This window comes from Apodemus sylvaticus, chromosome 3 (assembly GCF_947179515.1).
Source record: "Apodemus sylvaticus chromosome 3, mApoSyl1.1, whole genome shotgun sequence".
Lineage (NCBI taxonomy): Eukaryota > Metazoa > Chordata > Mammalia > Rodentia > Muridae > Apodemus > Apodemus sylvaticus.
The window spans coordinates 132,270,217-132,293,600 of NC_067474.1; positions in this window are offsets into that span (position 1 = coordinate 132,270,217).

Genomic DNA, 23,384 nt, shown 5'->3' on the forward strand with positions numbered 1-23,384 from the left:
CAGCAAAGAGACCCCAAGGCAGTTCTCTGCCTCCCCAAAGCTTCAACACTTTAATACAGTTCCTCAGTGGTGACCCCCAACCAGAACATTATTTCTGTTGCTACTTCATAACAATAATTTTTGCTACTGTAATGAATCCTAATGTAGCAGATATACAGGAATCTGATATGCGACCCTTGTGAAAGGGCGGTTCAATCCTCAGGAAGAGTCTCAGTACACGCATTAAAAGCCAGATCCCCAAGGCTTCTTGCATGCAAATTCAAAATTCCCGCGGTCCCAAGGGGTTGGTAGGTAGATATTCACTTCACTAGGCTCCTCCCCCGGAGGGGTGTGGTCAACAAAAGACCCCCATAAAAGTCCAAGCCAGTACTTCTGTTCTTCAGAAAGGGTTTCTCGCAGTCTGCCGAGATCACATTAGCTAGTGGTTACCATCGGAGTCCACCCCCTGCATCTGCTTGGGTAAGTCTCCAATCTCAGTAGGAAAGGTTACCAGTCTGGGCTGGAAGTTCTCAAGATGGGGAGGTCAGAAATGCTGTACTAAGTCAGAGAGAAGTATCTGAAGACATTCTATAAGGGGCATGTATTTATGTTTAGAGACAAACACAGCCTGTGCTGGAGCCAGTGGGGTGGAATTGTAATAAAAACAATTGTAACCATCACAGCTGTGTTTCAATATGAGATGCAGTTCCAGCTCAGCCCTGAAGCAGGCCTTGAAGGTGTCCTGAATGCCAGGACTCAGGTGCCAGATGGACACCAGTAGGAGAGTATATATGGTGACTACAACTCAAGTCCCATAATTAAAAATTAAATTTTTAAATTAAAATTTAATTTAAATTAAATTTTATTGTACAATTTTAAATTAAACGTTTTTAATTTAATAAAGAGTAAATAAATCTTTAATTTTAAAAAGATTTATATAATGTATGAGTTGTGGCTGTTTTCAGACACACCAGAAGAGGCCATCAGATTCCATTACAGATGGTTGTGATCCACCATGTGGTTGCTGGGAATTGGACTCAGGACTTCTGAAAGAGCAGTCAGTGCTCCTAACCCCTGAGCCTTCTCTCCAGTCCTGACAACTGTGATTTTTTAAGCCCAGCCTTGTCTATAGAAGGAGTTTCCAGCCAGTTAAGGTCTCTCTCAAAATAAGAATTTTAAAACAATGAAATGAAGCCAGGCATGGTGGCACTTGCCCTAATCCCTGTACTACAGAGGGGAGTCAGAGGCGAAGTGCATCAAGAGCAGCCTGATCCACCTAGTAGACTTCAGGGCAGCCAGGGCTCCTAGACAGACACTGTCTCAAAAAACAGTTCAAAATTACATAACTGGCAGGATTTTTTGTTGTTGGTTGTGGTTGTTGAGGTGGTTTTGTTTGTGGATTTTGTTTGATTGAGTTTGGTTGATTGGTTTTGTTTTTTGCTTTGCTTGTTTGTTTTTGGTTATAAGGTCTCTTTTTATAAGAATTCACTCTGTAAACCACCTTGGCCTAGAACTCACAGAAATACACCTACTTCTGCCTTTCCAGTGCTGAGATCTGTGCCACCAGGCCTGGCCTCTAAAAGTCATAGTTTTAATGGTCCTGTCCAGGTGTTCAGACCCATTTGCATTGCTGAGGGCCTGTAGGTTAGAGACCAGAGCCAGTACTTTTATATGCACCAGGATTCCTCCCCGGCTTCCCAGTGTCCTCAGATACTGATCCGGTTCTGGCAGGTTCTCTTTGGACAAATTAGAGGCATTGCCCTAGAGTGGCTTCCAGCATGGCTGTCTGGGAATGATTGTGGAGTCATGGGACAGGAAGTTTAAGATGCACTTCTGGAGCCAAGCAGCAGTGGCACACGCCTGTAATCCCAGCACTTGGAAGGCTGAGGCAGGCAGATTTCTGAGTTCAAGGCCAGCCTGGTCTACAGAGTGAGTTCCAGGACAGCCAGGGTTATAGAGAGAAACCCTGTCTCGAAAAAAAGATTCTCTACTGATATGTGTTTTAAAATATTTATCTTTGCGTGTAATATGTATTTATAATATATATGTATTTTATATATTATATACTTGTCCGCATTTCTTGCCAAAAGAGAGTTAGGTCCCCTTGGCGTGGAGGCTTTTATGAGCCACACATACAAAAACATCCTCAAAATAGCTCTTAACCACTGAGCCATATGCCCCTTGCGCCATAGAGGTCTGTTGGTTTGGAATATTTATGCTGTATTTTTTGGTTGTCAAGTTTGGTTTTATGTTTGTTTGCTTGTTTGTTTGTTCATTTTGGAACTAGGTTTCTTTGTGTAGCTCTGGCTGTCCTGGAACTCACTGTGTAGACCAGGCTAGCTGGAACTCAGAGATCCTCCAGGCGCTGCCTCTGGAGTGCTGGGGTTAAAGCCTTGAGCCACCACCCTTCACTTTACCTTAATCCCCCACACAGCCTGCCCCACCCCAAACTGCCGCCCCTCCCCCATGCTTCTCATAGTTTTTTTTTAATGTGTTCAAACACTTTTGGTTGACAGTGGTGCTGTTTTCCTTTAATCCCAGCACTAGCGAGGCAGAGGCAAGCGAGGCAGATCCCTGAGTTCAAGGCCAGCATGATCAACAAGGTCAGTTCCAGGATGGCCAGGGCTAGAGAAACCCTGCCTTGAAAAACAAAACAGATGAAATAAATAATAATAATAAATTAACTTAAAAGTAGTAAAACAACAACATCAAAAAAAAAACAACTACAAAGGTGGTTTAGAATATGAATAGCAGGGGTGGTGGTCCACTCTTTCACTTAGCCATACGAAGGCAGAGACACACAGATCTATGAGTTTGAGTTAAGCCTCTTGGACAGAATGAGTTTCAGGAAAGCTAGGGCTCTACAGTGAAGCCCTGTCTCAAAACAACCCAGTAATAATAATAAGAACAATAATAATAATTCTTATTATTGTACTTATAATAATAAATAATAATAAGCTGTAATGACAATTTTTCTCCCGCTGTTGCTGGGCCTTTCTGTTTGTTAGTTCGTTTGTTTTGAGATAGGATCTCTCTATTTAGTCCTGACTTCTCTGGAACTCCTTGCTCCACATAGACCAGAATGGCTTGGAACTCACAGCAATGTTTTGGCCACTGCCTCCCAAGTGCATTAGCCTCCAACTCTCAGCTTGCTCTTGACCTTTGAGACAAGACCTCCCTGTGTGGCTCTGCTAGGACTATCCTAGGGAATCACTTTTCCTCCTTCCCCTCTCCCACAGCACCTCAGGAGACCAGCATTCTCCTGTGTGGCTCTGTAGAGGACAGATCTCAGGATGGTCTCTTCCCCTGCAGTCCTTCAGGAATCATGTCTGCAGCACACCCAGGTGTTTCTTTCCACTGTCAATCCTGAATCTGAATTACCCATTCATTTGATGATAGACCGACTCCTAGATACATCTCACAGTTTGGTACAGTAAAGCAAGCCCCTGTGTGTCATTCCCTGTTTTCTAAGGCCGTTGTGACATTTTAAATTTCTATGTTTCTTTTGGTTTTTCAAGACTGTTTCACTGTAGCCCAGCTTTCCTGAAACTCTGTAAACTAGGCTGGCCTAGAACTCATAGGTCAACCCTCTGCCTCCTGAATGCTGGGATTAACAGCACTAACCACCATCACCATTCTGGCCCTCATTTACAGCTCTAGTGGTATGCAAGAATTCTGCCTCTCTACAGCTCAACAACACTAGTTACTAGTTGGGGGCCCCTCTTTGAAAATACTACCCAGCTGGGGCTGGAGAGATGGCTCAGTGGTTAACAGCACTGATGGTTCTTCTGAATGTCCCGAGTTCAAATCCCAGCAACACAGAGTGGCTCACAACCATCTATAATGAGATATGAATCCCTATTCTAGTATCTGAAGACAGGTATATTATACTCACATGTAATACATTTTTTAATAAAAAATAAAAATCACTCATCCAATAATTATCTGCTCTCTCTCCTTTCCCTTTCCTATGCTGATATTGGGCCCCCTTTTCACCGCCCTGTTACTAATTCATGTAACTTGAGTGATGTTTTGGGGTCCTTGGCCACTGTGTGTGAGCTGTTGCAGTTTGAACCTAGGGCTTCTACCAACAAGCTGTGATGGCTTTCCTGAACTGCCATTGTGGGAAGGGTCATTTTGGAGATACCTAACGCGTAGTAACAAAAGTAGGAATGCCGCCTGTGTTTTCCATCCTTTGAGTCACCTTACACTTTTCCTCCATTTCTTAGAGAATCTAGAAAGTTAATGAGCAAGCTCACAAGTGGACGACCTGGTCTTTCTCTTGTAGCACTTGCAATTTTTTTAAAACAATCTTTTTGCCAGCTACCATAAATCCCATATGGATTGTATAGACACACATATATATTTCCCCAGGATTTTTTTTTTTAAAATACATGACAATCTCTCCAGTCTCTCCAACCAATCATTTGCTCTAAATATCCCAAGTAGACTTTGAACCTACAATCTTCTTGCTTCAACCTTCCAAGTCGCTGGAACTGTAGGACTGTCACCCGAGGTGGTTTCTTCACTGTGTGCCACAGTGCATCTGTGTAGGGCACAGGACAACGTACAAGAACTGGTTTCCTTCTGTCTCTCTGTGGGTTTCAGGTGTGGATGACAGTGCTTTACCCACTTGCCATCCTGCCAGCCTCCTTCCTCCCTTTCCATTTACAAATACGTTCACCAAATCTGCTGATCTTAAAAAAAAAAACTACCCATTTTTATTTCCGCTGACTTTTCTCTATTGGCTCTGCTCTAATCTTATGTCCTTCCTCCAAACACTTTGGAGTTTATTTCATTCCTATGACCCTAATTGTCAATAACGGGAGCTTGCTGTTTCATGTTTCCCGGCTTTTAATGCATTTGTAGCCATACAGTAGAGTGTGCCCTACAAGGAGCAGTTTCTCCTTAAAGCAGCAATAGCCATGACTGCTGTGTCCCTAGTGACTGGTAGAATTGTTACATACTTCCTTCAAAAGCTAATTTACTCATTTAACTGGGACTCTTCTAAAATGTCTAGAGAGCCTCTTTTGAGTAAGAAAAGATGGTGGGATGGGTTAGCTTGCCATCTGTGGGAGCAGTGTAAGGAACAGGACTGAAGGTGGGGTCATTGACCTTCTAGTTTTTCTTCCTAGGTATTAACAACTGAAAATCCAGTCACACAAACAGCTTAACTCCATCCTCCAAACATCTGAGGTGCTTCAGTTTGTCCCAAGTCTTCCTGACACACAAGGAAAGGTTACAAGCTCCAGCTTAGCTCCAGGTATTGGAGCCTCTCACAGCCCCTGTGAAGGACACACAGTGCAAGTCAGTCCAGAGTCATGACTTCCTGCAGTTCCACAGTGATGACCTCTGACTATTCTACTATCCCCCAGTCAGTCTCAACAGCACAGCCTGCAAAAGCCCTTAATATACCCCTTGCAGAGCCAGCTAAGGCTGGTCCTGTTGGACAAGAAGCTATGCCTGTTGTCCAGATGATCTCCACGGACAGCTCACACCTGACAGATGTCAATGATAGCTCCAAGTCCCTACTCCCTGGATACCAGATGACAGCAGCCATGGAAAACAAGGGGACCATTTTTATTGAAGAGAGCCAGAACAACTCCCTTCATGATAATCAGCTAGCAACTGTTACTGAGGGCTCCATGGTGAACTTCAATGCTGACCAAACCTCATTTGAAGACTGTCCATTCATTTCCTGGGATGACCAAGCCTCCTACGGGGGTCAGATGGTGACTTCCAGTGCTGATCAGATTTACCATGGGCATCAGAATATGGCCTTCAATAGGGAGCAGAATGTCTATAGAAGTCTGGTGACCACTGGCAGTGGTCACCAGACAAACTTTAGGGATCAGATGACAACCTACACTGACCAGAATGTCTACAGAGATAAGATGAGTGGTGATCAGATCTACTATAATGATCAAATGACAGTTCCCAATGGAATCCAGACTCTCCATGGGGGTCAACCAGTGCCCCATGATTCTAACCAGACTCTCTATGGGGGTCAGACAATGCCTTTTGATACGAACCAGACTCTCTATGGGAGTCAGCCAATGCCCCTTGATTCTAACCACACTGTCTATGGGGGTCAACAAATGCCCCATGATTCTAACCAGATTCTCTATGGGGGTCAGAAAATGCCTTTTGATACTACCCAGACTGTCTATGAGGGTGAAAAAATGCCACATGATTCTAACCAGACTCTCTATGGGGGTCAGATAATACCTCTTGATACTAACCAGTCTCTCTATAGAAATCAAATGACAATCTCCACTGATGACTTCACCTATGGGACTCTGATGACACTCCCTAAGGGTAACCAAACTTTCTATGGCAGTCAGATGACAACTGCCAATGTTGAGCAGACAGTCTATGGGTTTCAGAAAATGTCCCTCAGTGGTAACCAGGCTCTCCATAGAAGTCAGAAGACCACTCCCAGTGATGAGTCAACCTTTGATGGAAACTCGATGACACCCTGTGATGGTAACCAAAGTCTCTATGGAGGTCAAAGGACAATCCACAATGGAGACCAGGCCTTCTATGAGAGTCAACCAATGATTCCCAGCACTAATGTATCTTACTACAGGGCTCAGAGAACTGATGTCCAGAATCTCTGTGGAAGTCAGAGGACAACCCCCAGAGATAATCAGACCTTCTACGGATACCATAGGACAACCCTGGATGGTAACCTAACCCTCTGTGGGGGCCAGACAACAACCCCCAATGGTGAGCAGACCTTCCACGACATGCAGATGACAACCCCCAGTGGGGACCAGACCAGTAATCCAGGATTGATGATGTCCCTTGACAGTAGCCAGATGCCCTATGATGACAGAAGCTTATACCATTCAAACTCACACTTGGACCCAGGACAGCCCTCAGCAAGCTCTTCAAGCTTTCCTGTGCTACCAGGAAATCTCCCAGAGAGGAAGAAGGACCTCAGGACCCAGAACCAAAAGAAAAGGAAGGCCCACATCTGCCCTAAATGTGAAAAGTCTTTTAAAAATTCAACCTACCTCAAATGCCATGAACTCAGTCACACTGGTGAGTGGGGATCTGTCTTTTCGTGGTGGTTGGGAGGAAAGTGGCTACACATCTGCCTTTATAAAGTTTGACACTCATTTGAGATTATTGCCACTTCCTGGAGCTCTGCCGCTCCAGAAATCTTTTGGGAAGGGTAGCAAGTTTGAAGGTGGATTGAGAGGTTTTATTGATAATCCTGGCTGTAGGGGTAGTGTCTCCTGTGCTCCAGCCCTCTGTGGTGACCTTTGCACTGCATGATGGGATAAGTGGCATATCAATTTGTTCCCTTGTGGAGGTTTCTGCCTCCTTTCCAGAGATGAGTGCTTGTCATGCCGTCTCACTGGTCATGAACAGCCAGGTCCAAGAAATCCTACCACCTGAGTCTCCAGGGACAGAGGACTATTGACCATGTTTATTTCAGACTCTGCTTTCCCTCTTTGGGGACTCTCTTCTAGGACCATCTTCCTTGTCACTCACTCCTTCATTGGCTTTCTTGTTCATCCCTTCCTTGCCTCCTCTTTTCCTGTTTTAGTCTTTCTTCCTATCCTTGAAGTTCTCCTTTACCCTCCAACTCTTCTTCCTACCCAGCTTGTCCTTTTACTTCTGGTCCTCCCTGTCCATCTTGTTTAACTTGTGCTCTGACACTCTGGACTCTGGGCCCATCTTCACCTGACTGTAATGAGCATCTCTTTGTCTCCGATACAGGGAAAAAGCCCTACAAATGCAAATTCCCGAAATGCACATGGGCATTCAAGCGCTCAGATGAGCTCTCCCGCCACATGAGGAAGCACACTAGACAATTGACCTTTGAGTGTGAATTCTGCCCCAACGCCTACACACGAAAGGACAACTTAAAGTCGCATCAAAAACGATGCCACCAGCCGGGTGGTGGTAGCACATGCCTTTAATCATAGCACTTGGGAGGTGGATTTCGGAGTTGGAGGCCAGCCTGGTCTACAGAGTGAGTTCCAGAACAGCCAGGGCTACACAGAGAAACCCTGTCTTGAAAAACCAAAAAACAAACAAACAAACAAAAATTCCAGGAGAGGGAAACTCACTTGAAGTGTAAATAAAGAATATATTGAATAAAATAATAATGATAATAATAATAATATTAATTGACTACTTTAAATGATTTTCAAAAGTTTTAGGAGATGTTTATTGGCTAAGACCTTACCTTAAGCTTACCAGAGGAGAACTTAAACCTCTGATATTCTCAAGGGGGATGCAAATCCTAATTCCCCTTGACAATTAACTGATGAGGGATGAATAGCTTTGAAGAAAGAAGAGGAAGCTGTTAGCCAACAACAGATCTGTTATATAGACTGTGATCAACTGTTGTCTGATCACTTCATTGCTAATTTCTCATGTGCCCATAGCAGTTCTTTGGCAAAAGAGACCATTAGCGTGGAATCATCTTTGTCAGTATCCGAGTAAATATTTACTACCCTATTATGAAGATGTTGCTGGGTTAATAGAGAATTGTAAGAAAGAATCCCAGACGTATATTGGGAAAGAAACTGCTGAAATATTTTATTCCTTACTCCAAACAGCAATTAAATTGTTTATTGCACAATACTGATATTTGGCCTATCGCATGTACAAATTTCATAGGCAAAATTGATAATCATTATCCAAAAGACAAGTTGTTACAGTTTTCCTCTATGCATGATTTTATGTTTTCTGTAAATTTATGTATGCACTCCATAGAAAATCTTCTTACTGTATTTATTGACGCCTCATCTAATGGGAAGGGAGCATGTGAGATTGGATCACATATTCACTCTCTTGGAGTTTCCCCCAACTTCAGGACAAATAAGTGAACTATCTGCCAGAGACACTGTTTTGGAAATGTTCAAAAATCAAGTTTTTAATTTATATACTGATAGCCAATATATATCTCATGGTTTATGATTGCTTGAAACTTCCTATTTTAGATACTTCTAATTCTCAAATTTTGTAATTATGCAAATACAACTCACTCTAAGAGAAGGTACTATTTCTTAACATTATAGGTCATTTAAGAGCTCAAACTGTATTGCTGGGTGCCCTTGGGGCAATGCCACTGCAGATTTCTGTATGAGGCAGATTATAGGCCATACACAGGAACAATTAGCCAAACAATCTCATTCTCTACATCACCAAAATAGAAATAACTTGAGACAACAATTTAGTTTGTTTTTCCAGCAGGACATGGGCTGGACCTGTTGCACCCCCAGCACAGATGTGGCACCTGTGTAGCATAGATTTCACGGGGTCCCCAACAAATGGAGTGAGGGTTATTCCCAGTCTTACAGAGTGTGACAGGAATCCTTGGGATGGGGAGATCTCAGTGTCTTTTCCCCGGCTTGGCCACTGAGGCTTGCTATGCTCTCTCCAGTTAGTTTACGAGCAGCACAAATTATTTTTCTCTCTTTAAAGGTCTGTGTGCAGTCCAGTGTGTGGTCTCTTTTACTCATTTATTTGAAGTACTTTGAAAGTATTTTCCACTCAGGACCCTAAAGAGAGGGGCAGACCATAGATGCCTGGGACTACAGTTGTCCCGAGAAACATTTGAGGATCTTGGCCAACTCTCTCTCAATATAGAATCACCACAATTACACCGATGACACTTTTGAAGTCCTGGCTGTCCTAGAACTCACTTCGTAAACCAGGTCTGCATTGAACTCAAGAGACCTGCCTGCATCTGCTTCCTAATACCCAAACACAATGGCATTTTTAATGCCATGTTGTGAATATTTTTTAAAAAATGAACATCTATACAATCCCAGTGCCCAGGACCATGCAATCAGGAGTGGAGATGGCCACCCAGAACACCATCCTGGGATTCCTTCCACACAGTGAGAGGAGGCCAAAACACAGTACAATGTAAAATGGAAAGATATATTGTCCAATCAATGGCTTGTCCAAGATCCCATCATAACGAGATCGAGGGGAGCTGTTTGTGTTTTCCCGCAGGACAAGAACGATCCCATTTGGGAGCCACTGACGAGGAAAGTGAACCTCCAAGAGAGTGGAGAAGATGCTGAGACTTCAGTACTCACGGATATTGATCCTGATACTTCGTCTCCCCCTAGGGATGACAGAGAAGCTCACACTTTGGGCCATAGCAAAAACCTGGCCCATACCACTCCCTGTCCAAAGCCTTTTCCTGGGTCAAGGAGTGGGCAGGGATGTTAGCCATGGCCGCCCTTATGTGCTTAGCAGCCTTTATTTGTTTATGGTGCTTCTGTCATGTCAGACAAGAACAAATTGCACATAAAGCCATGGTCTACCAAGCACCCGTAGCCATGGACTCTAATGAGGATGTTTCTATCTGGCTTGCCTCCCTAAAAAATTGATAGCCTTCGCCCCAGGGTATGCCTCAAACCAACTAACTTCCAACGACACCCCAAGACAGGCAACTTCTCAACACTTGGACCAACCTAGGACATGGGGCCTGCTGGGCGAGAGGGTAACCCTTTGACGGGTAAGACCAAGTGGGGACGGAGATGACCTAAGACAGGGGTCGTTGGTTACCACCTTCCAGGCAACTGGATTAGCCCCTGCAAGGGACAGCATCAATAAAATAAAACAGGGGGAGATGTGGGAAGCCACTTTATCCAGCGCCGTTGCAAGACAGCGCTTTCAGGAAAATTTTAGTCCTGGTAAACAACTCTGGTGCATGTGCACCACAACAACACAGTGACTCAGCACTGGTATGGTAATGAGGTGCACCTTAGTTCTCCTATCACAATGCAACACGCCCCTAAGCACGGGCTGCTGGGCTATATAAGGGCAGCAAAAGACAGGCTCGGGGCCCTGTGTTGGAGAAGAAAAGCAAGGTCCTGAATAAAACACAGCAGAGAAGAACCTGGTCCTGTCCCGTCTTTCCTTGCGGGACGAGGTCGGGCACAACATATGTGGGGAATATAAGAGTCATGGGAGGCAGAGGGATGGAGGAAACGTGGTTGGGTGGGGAGTGAAAGGGGAGGGTCAGGTGGGGAGAGACAGGAGAGAGGGCCTAAGGCCCATGAGAAAGAAGTGACAGAAGAGAACCTGGGCTGGGCAGGAGAGGGAATTGATGCCAGTCAATACAGCCGAGATAGAACAGATATATCCTTCTGTCCAAAGGGCACTTGAGACAACTTTTCTCCTTTAGAGAAATATTAAAGTCATCCACTAAAAGGATTTACTTTATCACCCAGTCAGTCCTAGGTATTAGGAAAAAGTCATAAAAATTAAAAAAAATTAAGGGTCTAGTAGGTCCTAGCTACTGCAGGTTGCTTAAAGGATGTTTAACAACACAGAGCAGCTTGGGAGACAAGAACTTGTCCATAAACTGAAAACCACACCCACCTTCTCATTATGAGACATATGGCCAATTGCAGATACCCAGCAACATTCAGTTGCCTTGCCCTCTGTGAAAAGAATATGCACCTCCTAGCTGAGAGTTCTGCCTTCAATCACAAGAGACAGTTGCTCTGTGTCTCAGACAGACAACAAAGATTCCCAGGGGTGAGCACAAACCAACCTGTAAGGAATAGCCCAACACCAAGCTCTCATAATGGTTGAACTAACCAGTTCAGCTAAAGCCATCCATATTAAACATACCCAGTGACCCTGGAAACAAAGAGAGACTGTAGTCTCTAGTGCCTGAATGAAGAGGCAGGTGTCCTTGTCAGTCATGCAGGAATATGCCTTCCTGCCTAGGAAGGAACCTGGCCACTGATACTCAGGACTCCTGCTCTTCAAGACAAACAGAGGGCATGGTCTTGAACCTGAAGAATGAATTCCTCAGGCTCATGCTGGGAAAGTGAGTCAGCCTGTCTTTGCTTTTAAGTGGACAGATACAAATGGAAGTTCAAGTGGGCAACATATGTGGGCCAGGTTGCCCCAAAGATTTAAACATACTCTGCAGCCCTGTTGGATGAAACACTGAGGGCTGAATTCCTGTCCTTGCCTCAGAGATTTCCTGGGAAAACAGATTGTAATGGGGCCACTGCTGGGCTGCTGCCAGACTTACAGACCTTGGCATCTGAGCTCAACCTAGAAAGGCCACCCTTGTACCTCAGAAGCTCCCTGTCCTGGAGAGCAGCCGAGGAAAGCAAGAGGAGCCTCTCTCAGAGGAGGACTGCTGCCCCTCTTCAGGTCCAATTCCTAACACTAAGAGACAGACAGGATTGAGAGGACCAAGTGATGGCTAGTATCTTAGTCAGGGCTTCCATTCCCACACAAACATCCTGTCCAAAAGGCAAGCTGGGGAGGAAAGGGTTTATTCAGCTTACATATTCACATTGCTGTTCTTCAACAAAGCAAGTCAGGACTGGAACTCAAGCAGATCAGGAGACAGGAGCTGATGAGGAGGCCATGGATGGATGTTATTTTCTGGCTTACTTCCCCTGCCTATCTCAGCTTGCTTTCTGATAAAACCCAGGACTACCAGCCCAGGGATGGCACCACCCACAATGGACCCTCCTCTTTAATCATTAATTGAGAAAATGTCTTACAGCTTGATCTTATGGAGGTATTTCCTCAAGAGAGGCTCCTTTTTCTTGGATAACTCCAGCTTGTGTCAAGTGGACACAAAACCGGCCAGCACAGCTAGGCACTGCTGCTTCTGCACAACAGAGCTTGTGGAAATAGCAAAGCCTCTGTACCAGCACAAAGGGGGACACTGAGCTGCTGATCTGGACTGAGACTTAAAGAAAAGACATTTGAAGCTTTCAAAACAGCTCTGACTTGGGCTCTAGCCCCATCAGTTCCAGATGTTTCAAAATCTTTTCAACTGCATGTCCATGAAACAAGACAGGGAAGAGATATATCCCAAACTTTGGGGCCATGGAAAATACCAGTGATAGACCTGTCCAAATGCTTAGACCATGTAGCCACAGACATGTCCACCTGTCTAAGAGCAGTGACTGCTTCTGTTAGTCTACTGGACAAAAAGACAAAAAACCAGGCAACTCTGAGTCAGGAACTTATGCTCACAATACCCTATGGCATGGTTGAGTCTCTCTCCTAGACCACCAGAACCTGCCTGTTCACTGCCTATGTGACCCAAGAGCAGGCCCCCTTCCTGGGCCACCCAAGAAACTGGTTTGAAAATCCCAGTCACCAATTCTGCTAAACCCTTGCCAGAGGAACAATCTCAGGTGTTCATCTGACAGTGTCACAAGAAAAAAGAAACGCAGACAAAAAAGTAAAAAAGGAAGAAAAAAAAAGGTGAAACCCAGTTTGTAGAAGTTTGATTTGGCTTCATGCCAGGTACTTCAGCAAGAAGGACAGCATTGATCAATCTGACCCAGGTTCTCAGATGAGGAAAGGAAAGGCTATCACTGTATTCAGGAACAGATTTTATATATTTACTACCACACGTGTCCATGGTATGAGGCTTAGAAAAAGACAGTTTCTCAACTACTAGGGGAAGGACATGACAAAAAACAAAAAACAAAACAACAACAACAACAAAAAACCCCAATCTCGTCACTCCAAGAGCCTTTTTGCCTTCCCCTCCAAATTGCTGTCCTCCATTCCTGGACCACTGACCTGGCTGGCAGTATGCTATTGACTCTAAGACTGGTGGGGCTGAGTGATAACTAATGACATACTCCTATCTGCTGATACATAAGACTCCATGGTAAAGAAGAAATGCTCTGGGCAACGGTGGTACACTCCTTTAATCCCAGCAATTGGGAGGCAGAGGCAGGCAGATTTCTAGTTCAAGGCCAGCCTGGTCTACAGAGTGAGTTCCACAACAGCCAGGATTACACAGAGAAACCCTGTCTCGAGGAAGAAGAAGAAGAGGAAGGCTACGTATCCATCAAACTTTCTCAGTGGCTCAGACTAAGTATGTATTCTTAGAGTGGATGCCCAGTGTGAGATGGCTCAGCCATACCCCAGGTTACTGCTCCAACAAATCCAAAACAGAGAGCCCGTACCCAGGACAGGGTCCAAATGACAGCCCAAGACACTGGCAAACCCAGGGGAAAACTGTCCTCATCGAGATCAGCCTACCTGGGAAGGCTGAATGGACTTGCTGGTTTTTTAGAGATGTGTTCTCCAGATTGGTAGCAGATTTCTGCACTTAGACTGAAACTGCTCAAATTGTAATTTCAAAGCTCCTCCTGATTTAGCTCCCCCTAGCAATGGAGTCCAGCAATGGCCTAGGTTTCAGAGGCAAAACCTCTCAATTAGTAGCTAAATATTTAGATATAAATTGAAAACTTCCTTATGTGTAAAAAGTTCTGCGAAGGTAGAAAAACAAAACTCTAACAAAGCTGTCAAAGAGGCCAGCAAAGAGCCTGGATAGACCACCTTCCTTGCCTTGCTTGGGGTGTACTCAGCCCCACTTAGGGAGGGATTTACCCCATGAGATTGTGTTAGGAGGACTTCTCTCATTGCTCCCCAGGATCAGAGAGCAGCAGTAGGCAGAACTCTAACCATTCCTTCCTCAAGTCCCTCCAGGCCCTCCAGTCCTCCATAAAGGCTTCTCACCAGGCTTTCCAGGAGACCCAGGGGACCTCCAGTTCTGCCACATTTCACTTTCTTGGAACCCAAAGATATCATCTGGGTCAAAAGGATGGTCTGAGGGGGACAAGGACAACCTAGAAAGGACTGTCCGGTGACTCTCTCCACTCTGATGGCAGTGAAGGTAGCTGACCTTTGCCCTGGATCCACCACCCCCAGGCCTGAAAGTGGAATTCCACAAATGCTGCCTCCCAAAGGACTATCTCCCAGATTGCAGGCCTGTGGGAAGTAAGGTTTCATTGTGTGCTGGGCCTTCTACTGCCTGTCCCTGTACCTCCTCCTGAGTCTTGTGCTTTTTCCTATGGGGTTGAGTATGGTCTAACACCCACCACCCTTAGGCCTGGACTTCGAAACTGAGGAACATGTTAGCTCCTGTGAATACAGACTAGCAACCCACATTTATCTAGAGTTCTACTAGTCTAGATGTTTCAAGTGTCTGGGTGTCCTGGAGAAATATAAACATTTACCATGACATATAAATATGTCATTTACAATTTTATGCAAGTCCAGTTGCAGGGACCCCTGTTGCCTGGAACAGGGGGATTCCCACTGCAAAAATTAGGGTTGTAATACTGAGGCTTCCTGAAAAATTCCTTCAGAACGATTCTGGGTTTTGGAAAACAGGAAACCTGGGGCATCAGACTCTACTTCTCATGAAGGGTCTCTGGAAATAAGAGTTCATCTTTCCGGGCAGGAATCTGCCAGGTTGACTGATTATGCTTAGACACCGGACCCAATTACTAAACAAGGATAGGAACTAATGTGAGTGTCAGTCAGCCCAGTGACTGACACAATATTGTCTCTGTGGGATGTTGGCTCACTATCCTCTGTCTGAATCTTCCCTATTGAATAGCTTCCACAGGAATTTACATGGGAAGGATCTAGTCTCAGAAAGTACAGGTGGTGGTGGGTGGTGGTGGTGATAGTGACCTTCCTGTTCAACAGAAACACTCAAGGGACAGGCAGCCACCTGCGATCTTCCTGCTGAAGTTGAGTACTAGGATTTGGTACTGAACTCATTTCTCCCCAATAATCCACACAAAACTGAAGTTAAAATGCATTTAATTTGCCATTTGTTCAGACACTGCCACCAAACACATTAAAGAACTGTCTCAAGAAAATGTGACTGCATTGCAAGTATGATAACGGTCCCAAGATGCAGTCATCCTGGGATGGGCAAGGCTGGATTTTCTTATTTGTTGCTGTAGACAACAGGTTGTATTTCCTCTCTCCCACTCTCTGCCTCTCTCCCTCCTTCTCTCTCCATCTCCATCCCCCCCATATCTCTATCTCTCTCTGAGACATGGCTTCATGTAGCTCAGGGCAACCTCTAACTTCTTTTGTAGCAAAGGATGAGTTTCTGATCCTTTTGCCTTCCATACTAAGTGCTGAAAGGTTAAGCTCCACACACACCCAGCCCTGTGATCAGGATAAAACCCATGGCACACAGTCTGCTCTCTGAACTTCATCTCTGTTTGTATTTTAGTCTTTGGATGTATATTATCATGATTACTTGTGGGCTGTGGCTCTTAGGTCATTAACAAGCCACTGGGCAAGCACTGAATGATCTCCCTTTGACTAGATTAACAGTTGTTCAACTGACCTGGTACCATGATCTATGAATTCCACATTGAGAAAAATATTGGTGAGTCACAGATTAAAACAAAAAAAAAATTCCACTCCATTCTAGAGGATCACAGGAAAAATATTCATAGCCAATGGTGTGGCAAGCTTCTCAAAATGAAAAGACAAAGCAGAAGATAAAAGGGTCAACTGAAATTAAATTTGGCCTGTGTACTTGTGTATACTGGAGTGTCTATACTGGACTGTCTATACTGGAGTCCTTACAAGAGAGACCACAGGGAGTAATTAGAGAAGTCTGGGGAAATCAGTGTAGCAACTGGTAAGAAAGGGAAGTTCTAGTAAAGGACGCCATTCACGATCAGGATCACCAAAATTAAACTCAGTGGGTTCAAAAAATGTGTGAGGGGCTCAGTCAGACAAAGCAGCATTTCCTTGTGAGGGAGGACACACAATGGGGTTGTTGCACATATGGAGAGAGAGGCAGAATTGGGACAGATTTTTTTGAAGCCCCTGTAAGCCCAACTAGGAGTTTGCCCTTGCAGCATAAACCTGTGTCCTAGGCATCTACAGGGGGCCAGCTACTCAAGTCGCCTGCTGCAAGGCAAATGCCACACAGAGTCAAGCTGGCTGGTCTCTAGACCAGCAGTTCTCAACCTGGTGGGTTGTGACCCCTGCGGACAGATGATCTCAAATGACCCATTCACACAGGTGGAATATCAACAACCCTGCACATCAGACATTGACATTACAATTCATAAGGTTAGCAAAATTTCATGTATGAAGAAGTAACAACAATGATTTTATGGTTGTGGGTAGGGTCTCCATGGCATGAGGAACCGTGATAAGGGTGGCAGCCTTGGGACAGAGGACCTGGTGCCCAGCTTCCCTGCCTGTCCCATCTCTTAATCTCTTAAAGCTACTTAACACCACATTGCAGGTGGCCCTTAGCCTGCAGAGATCTGCAATGTGCCCTCTAGGGGATCTGTCCTGCTAAACATTCCATTAGACTCTGCCTCCTAGAGCAGGTTTCTCAGGCAGCCTCACCCCTCAAGGGCACAGCCTGCTACCTTAGACTATCAGCAGTGGTTATCTTAACACAAGATAAGCTCTTCTGCAGACATCAGTCTTCTTCTGGACTCCTCCACATCCACCCCAGGAGGAGATCAGTGGGTTCACGAGGTACAAACCAGGACATGGAGTCTACCTGCTGCCTGTGCTCTTGCCTAGTTAGTACCTGGGCTACAGATGAGTGTAGCCAGGACAAACTGCCTGCAGGCAAGGATTCCCTTACAGTGAAGATCTGCAGATGTGGCTGCCTGCTGACTCGGGTGCATCTTCCCATCCTCCCAGTCCTCTCAGCTCCAGAGGGAAGGTTAACAACCTTTGCCCCAGGCATTCTCAGGAACTCCAGATTCTCAGCCAGGAGGATGGATAATCCAAGGCTTCTATGGATTCCTAAGTGGGCTGAAGATCAGGCCAGGGAGGAAAGTTGTTTCTTTCATTTTATTGCAGATTTTTTGCCAAGTGAAACTGTACCCATCACATGCCCCTCCTCTATACCCAATCACCACCTTCCTCCAACAAGGCGTGCATAGCCCCTTTCAGCTAAAAGTTTCCAAACATCATTCCACTGATATCAGTGTCCTTGGGTCCAATCATCTCTGAACTGTGCCACCATTTAGAGAGGAAGCCTTTGACTTTTGAGTCCTTGGAGATTTATTACTCACCGGGAGAATGAAGTGTACCTGGACGCACATCCACTCCTTCAAAAACTTGACAACACTCCCCCACACTACAGTGAGTATGGGTTCTGATTTAGATATGCGCCGTTCTTTTCCTCCTGTCCACGCCTCTCCAGGCTCCACTGCCCCAGGCCTGCTAAGAGCATTTTACACTTATGCTCAAGAATAATGTTCATTGAAATGCAAACACTGTTATATAAATACAGAATCCTATTAGTTATAGGATTGTTTTATCATCACACACAAAAGGAAAGGAGGAATTTCCAATCGTGTGCTATAAACAATGCGCCTGGGAGGCTGCAGTCTGTAGTCCTGGTTGCTTTGGTGGCAGGCAGGCTGCTGTCTGCAGACCTGTGTGCTAGGGAAAAGATCCATGGTCCTAGAGGGAGAATTTGTCCCCTCAGAAAAGCACTGCACCTCTTGTGGGACCCCAAGGCAAAGCAGTTGTTTTGTTTATAGGGTTTCTCCTGCAGGAACAAGCAACAGCTCATAGCTGTGTGGAATGAGATGAAGAAGCTGCAACTGTTTCGACCATTTTCAGCCATTAGGGAGCGCTGGCAGGTCCTGCTCAGGGAAGGTCAGGCCCAGGTCTCTGTAAACTGCTCAGCTCAGGCAGTGGTCAGACACCATGGGTGCTGGGTAAGGGGCCTTGTTGGTTTATTAACATGGGGAGGATTCGGAATTGAAAATTTAAAGACATTTGTTTGTTGGTTCAGGTGGGTGCACTCTGAAATCCCAGCAAATGGGAGGGAGAGGGAAGCAGGTTGACACACGTTTGAAGCCAGTCTACAGACAGACTCTCAGGCCAAGAGAGCTACACCATTACAGCCTGCCTACAAAAACAAGCCAAAGAGCAAAACAACAGAATCAGGGAAGATAAGACTGAGACCTCATTTTAGAGGAGAGGCTCCTATACAAAACAGGCCGTCATGAAAATCCAAAGAACCCAAGTGTCCTCCCAGGCACCGGAACAAAGTAAGATGGCTGGTGGCTTGAACATCTGGATTTGGATTTCTTAGAGTTGTGCCGGCAGGTTCATGGACAAGGTGCTGAAGTCAGGCTTGTCCTCTCCCAGGGGGCTCTGTATCAACGCCGACCTCCTCCCTGTGTGTTCACAACCTCCCTGCCCTACACACAGACACACACAAATTCATCTTCCTACAACATCAGTCTTATTGTCATATTTTCTTTGTTTCTTTTTTTTTAGGGGTTAGGGGTCATGAAAGGGTCTCACTAAGTAGCCATGGCTGTCCAGGAACTCTCTGTGTAGGCCAGGCTGGCCTTATACTCATAGAGATCTGCCTGCCTCTGTCTCCAGAGTGGCTACCATGTCCAGCACTAGGCATTTTGTCAGTGGTAACTTCAGTTAACTGTATTGAACACTTCCTCTCAGAACAGTTACGTACTTAAATGCTGGGCACTAGGCTCTTGGAATGAGACTTGGAGAATGGTTACAACAGAGCACATAAAGACAGTTTTCAGAAGAGATTTAGTTGCAATGTAGTGGTCAGATCACACACTCTAAATTCTGTGTAATTTCAGTTTGTTTAGTGTTTTGATGGCATACAACATTTATTATGTTAAGTACCTTATATACTTTATATCCCAGTCACATCTCCCCCTTCCCTCTTGGCAGTCCCTTCCTTCCATCCATCCCCACCTGTCCTCCCTTGTTCCTCAGATGAGGGGAAACCTCCCAGGGACACCAACCCTCCTTGGCAAATCAAGTTGCAGTTAAGATGAGGCACATCTTCTATGGAGGCTAGACAAGGCAGCCCTGTTAGGGGAAAGAGATCCAAAGGCAGGCGTCAGTGTCAGAGGCAGCCCTGTTCCTTTCTGTGGTGTGTGCCTAACTCTCAGCTTCTGCTCACACCTGCAGCCCCTCTTCTTACCTCAAGCCCCTCAGCAGGACCGGGTAGAATACAGAACTCCCGCACTCACACGGAAACTGGACTTCTGCTTCTGTTCTGCGTCTCCTGGGAGACCTTCCTTAACAAAATGCAGACTAAGTGACACTTGCTTGGGTCATTTTGTAGAAAGCTTGTGTCAGGGCTGGGGCAGTGCTCAGTGGTTAAGTCCACTTGCTGCCCTTGCAGAGGACCCAAGCCCACTCCTGCACACCCAGAAAGGACAGCTTCAAACCTCCTGTAACCCCTGCTCCAGAAGATCCAATGCCCTCCGCTCACTTCCAAGGACACCTTTATGTACACAGCACATGCACACACACATAAACAAATGTAAAATCTTGAGAGCTAGGTGAAGCTGGAGGCTGAGGCCTTGTGAAGTTCAAGGCCAGCCTGGACTGCATACTGAGACCCTGTCTCACAAAACAAAACACCAGAGTGAGCCGTGGATATGGTGACACATTCATATAATTCAGGAGGATGGGATAGGACGGTTAGGAATGGGGAGGAACATGGGCTGAGGTTTAAGACTACCTCAAAACCAAACAGGCACAAGGACGCGGATCCCGAGGGGTGGGGAGTTAGAGACAGTTTGATTCTGGATTCATGGATGAGAGAAGCCAAGATGCTGAGGCCTTTTCTCCCCTTCCAAATCATTTTTTGCCTGCAGATATGCAGTTTCCCACGGGGGCTGTATGGACAGCATTGGCTTCTCTCTTTAGATGCCTCTGTTCTGGATTTCAGTAGATCTAGTCACAGACTATTTTTCTACCCTAGAGATGGTGATATTCTCAGAGCCCTTGACCTGATATATGGAAGAGGAATTGCAGGAGCTTCTGCATCACTTCCATGGCTTCCTTGTCTCTTTTATAATGAATGGATGATTGTTTTGTTTGTTAATTTGTTTTTCAATTTTGTGGGTGCTCTAGGCTTTTTTTTAAAAAAATTATTTATTTTATATATTTGAGTACACTATAGCTGTCATCAAACACACCAGAAGAGAGCATCTGATCACATTACACATGATTGTGAACCACCATGAGGTTGCTGGGAATTGAACTCAGGAACTATGGAAGAGCCCTCAGTGCTCTAACCACTGTGCCTTCACTCCAGGCCTGCTTTTGGGATTTTTGAGAGAGACTTTCTCTGTGTAGCCCTTGCTGCCCTAGATTGGCTTTGTAGACCAGAGTGTCCTCAAAGGCTGTCCTCAACCTCACAGAGTCCTGCCTGCCTCAGTTGGGATAAAGGTGTGTGTGCCACCAGGCCTGACTTAAACTGATGATTTTAATTAAGTAGAAATAAAATTAAAGAGAATATAGAATGACCATCATATAACACAACCAAATGAGGAATTACAAAGCAGGAAGTGGATCTGCAGAGAAGTGTAAAGACTGGACAGAGTAGTCTGCCCTGGGCCTGCCTAAAGTCACCTGTGGATATTAGCGCTTTGCTTCAGAGAGCAGGTATGATGAGTGAGCACTGTCCCTTGATCCGGACAAGTCAGTAATCTGAACTCCAGCACTCTTCAACAGACTAATTGTAGGTACCCAAGGCCCCCTTTTTCCCCTTCCTTCCTGCCTGCCACCCCTTCCCTATCTTAAATAAAGTCCTACAGGAAACTATCTGGCCTAACGTGTCTCATTGCGGCTCCCGGTTCCACCGCGTCCCTGCAGCACAGTGCGGCGGTCGTGCTTGAGTGAGTGCAGAGAGCAGCCACAGCACAGTGAGCAGACAGGACCTTCAGCACAGAAACCAAAATTTTGGTGTGCCAGCCAGGAGCACTCCCACCCACCATTGCTTCTGCTATGCTGCTGCATTCCCTCCTGCCCGTGCCACTGCTTCCTGCGCTGCCTCTTCCGCTGCTGTCGCCCCCCTCGTGCTGCTGCCCTGCCCACTGCCCGCCGCCCCACCCGCCACTGCCACCGGTGCTGCCGAGCAACCCACGACTCAAGAACTCCAGCCCTAAGGCTTGCCACGTGGGTTGCCTCTGAGCCGCTAGACCAAATAGTTCCACGCTCCCGGATATCGCATTACACTCCCTTTAGCAAACACCATCAGCCTAAGCGGTAAGGTGCTTCAGTTGGCTGGGCGGATTCTTAACTGCAGAAGGGATCTGGCCAATCTTTTCTAGAGCTAGGTGCCTCCCCAACTAACACTCGTTTTAGGACACTCAAACCCCAAGTGTACCCTAATCCAGAAGTGATCCTGAGTCTCCCCATTGGCTTTTGCAGCCATCCACGAAAATCCTGGTCCAGGTGGGACACTTCTTCTGGCTCTTAGCCCCGACTCCCAAGGGTCCTCACAATGGTCTGGGCTCTTTGGCTTAGCTGCCTTTATTTGTTATGCACTCTTCAGGACGCTGATTGTGTAATAACAAACCCCCACCCACCTGATGGGTAATAGAGTGTCTTCGCAGGTACCTCCAGGCACCCCATTGGGATGTCTCCTGGAAAATCTCAAGTCTCTGAAACTAACACACGATTTGAGGCGGTCAAAACTAATAAACCTCTGTAATAAGGTCTAGACTCAATATAAGCTAGACAATAATTCCAAATGGCCACCTAATGGCACCCTAGATCCAATTGTTTTAAGAGATCTTAATACATACTGTCAGCAATCCGGTAAATGGGACCAAATCCTATACGTTCAGGCTTTTATCTATCTCCGATCTAATCCTTCTCTGCGCTGCCTGCTCCCCATCTCAGCTTCTCCTAGCCATGAAACCTACTCACCCTCCACTAGATGAAATTACCTTTGACCCCGCTGACGAACCGCCTCCGTCCACTCGCCACAGACATGTTGAGACTACAAGATCTCAAACTACAGCCTCAGTTTCTCCTTCTCACCAGGTCTTGGAGTCTACCAACCCGACCTCCCCAGATGCCTCCTCTCCCTCTGTGCCAACAAAAGATCACCACAGACGCCTTGAAAACTGGCGCCAACCTTTACCCCTCCTATTACGTGTTCAAAGGCTACGGCCAAGTTCTCCTCCGAGGACACCTGACTCAGCACCAGTCCTTCCTCTGAAGGAAGTGGCTGGAATTGATGGTCTGGTTAGAGTACATGTTCCCTTCTCATTGAGTGAACTTTCTCAAATAGAAAGTAGACTGGGTTCTTATACTTCTAAGTCCTCTAACTTTATTAAAGAGTTTCAGTACATTATTCAATCTTACAACTTGACTTTCCATGATGTTCATATGATTCTTACTAACAATGTACTTCCTGATGAACGCAGGCGAGTTTGAGAAGAGGCAAAAACGCCTGCAGACAAAATTCACCAGACAGACGGAAGCTATCCAATTGGATCTCAGGCAGTGCCTGACCAGGACCCTCAGTGGGATTACAATTCCACAGCTGGTATTTTAGCCAGTGACAGGTTTGTTAAATGCCTTCTGGCTGGTCTCAGAAAGGCAGCTTTAAAGCCAATAAATTTTGAAAAACTCCAAGAGGTTGTCCAGGACAAACAGGAAAATCCATCTCAGTTTTTAGAACGCCTCACGAAGGCTTTGTTACAATAAACTAATCTAGATCCTGAGAATCCGGAAGGTAAGCAACTCTTACTGACTTATTTCTTTTCCCAAAGCTACCCCGACATAAAAGCTAAACTTAGGCGCTTGGAGAGAGGACCCCTGACTCCACA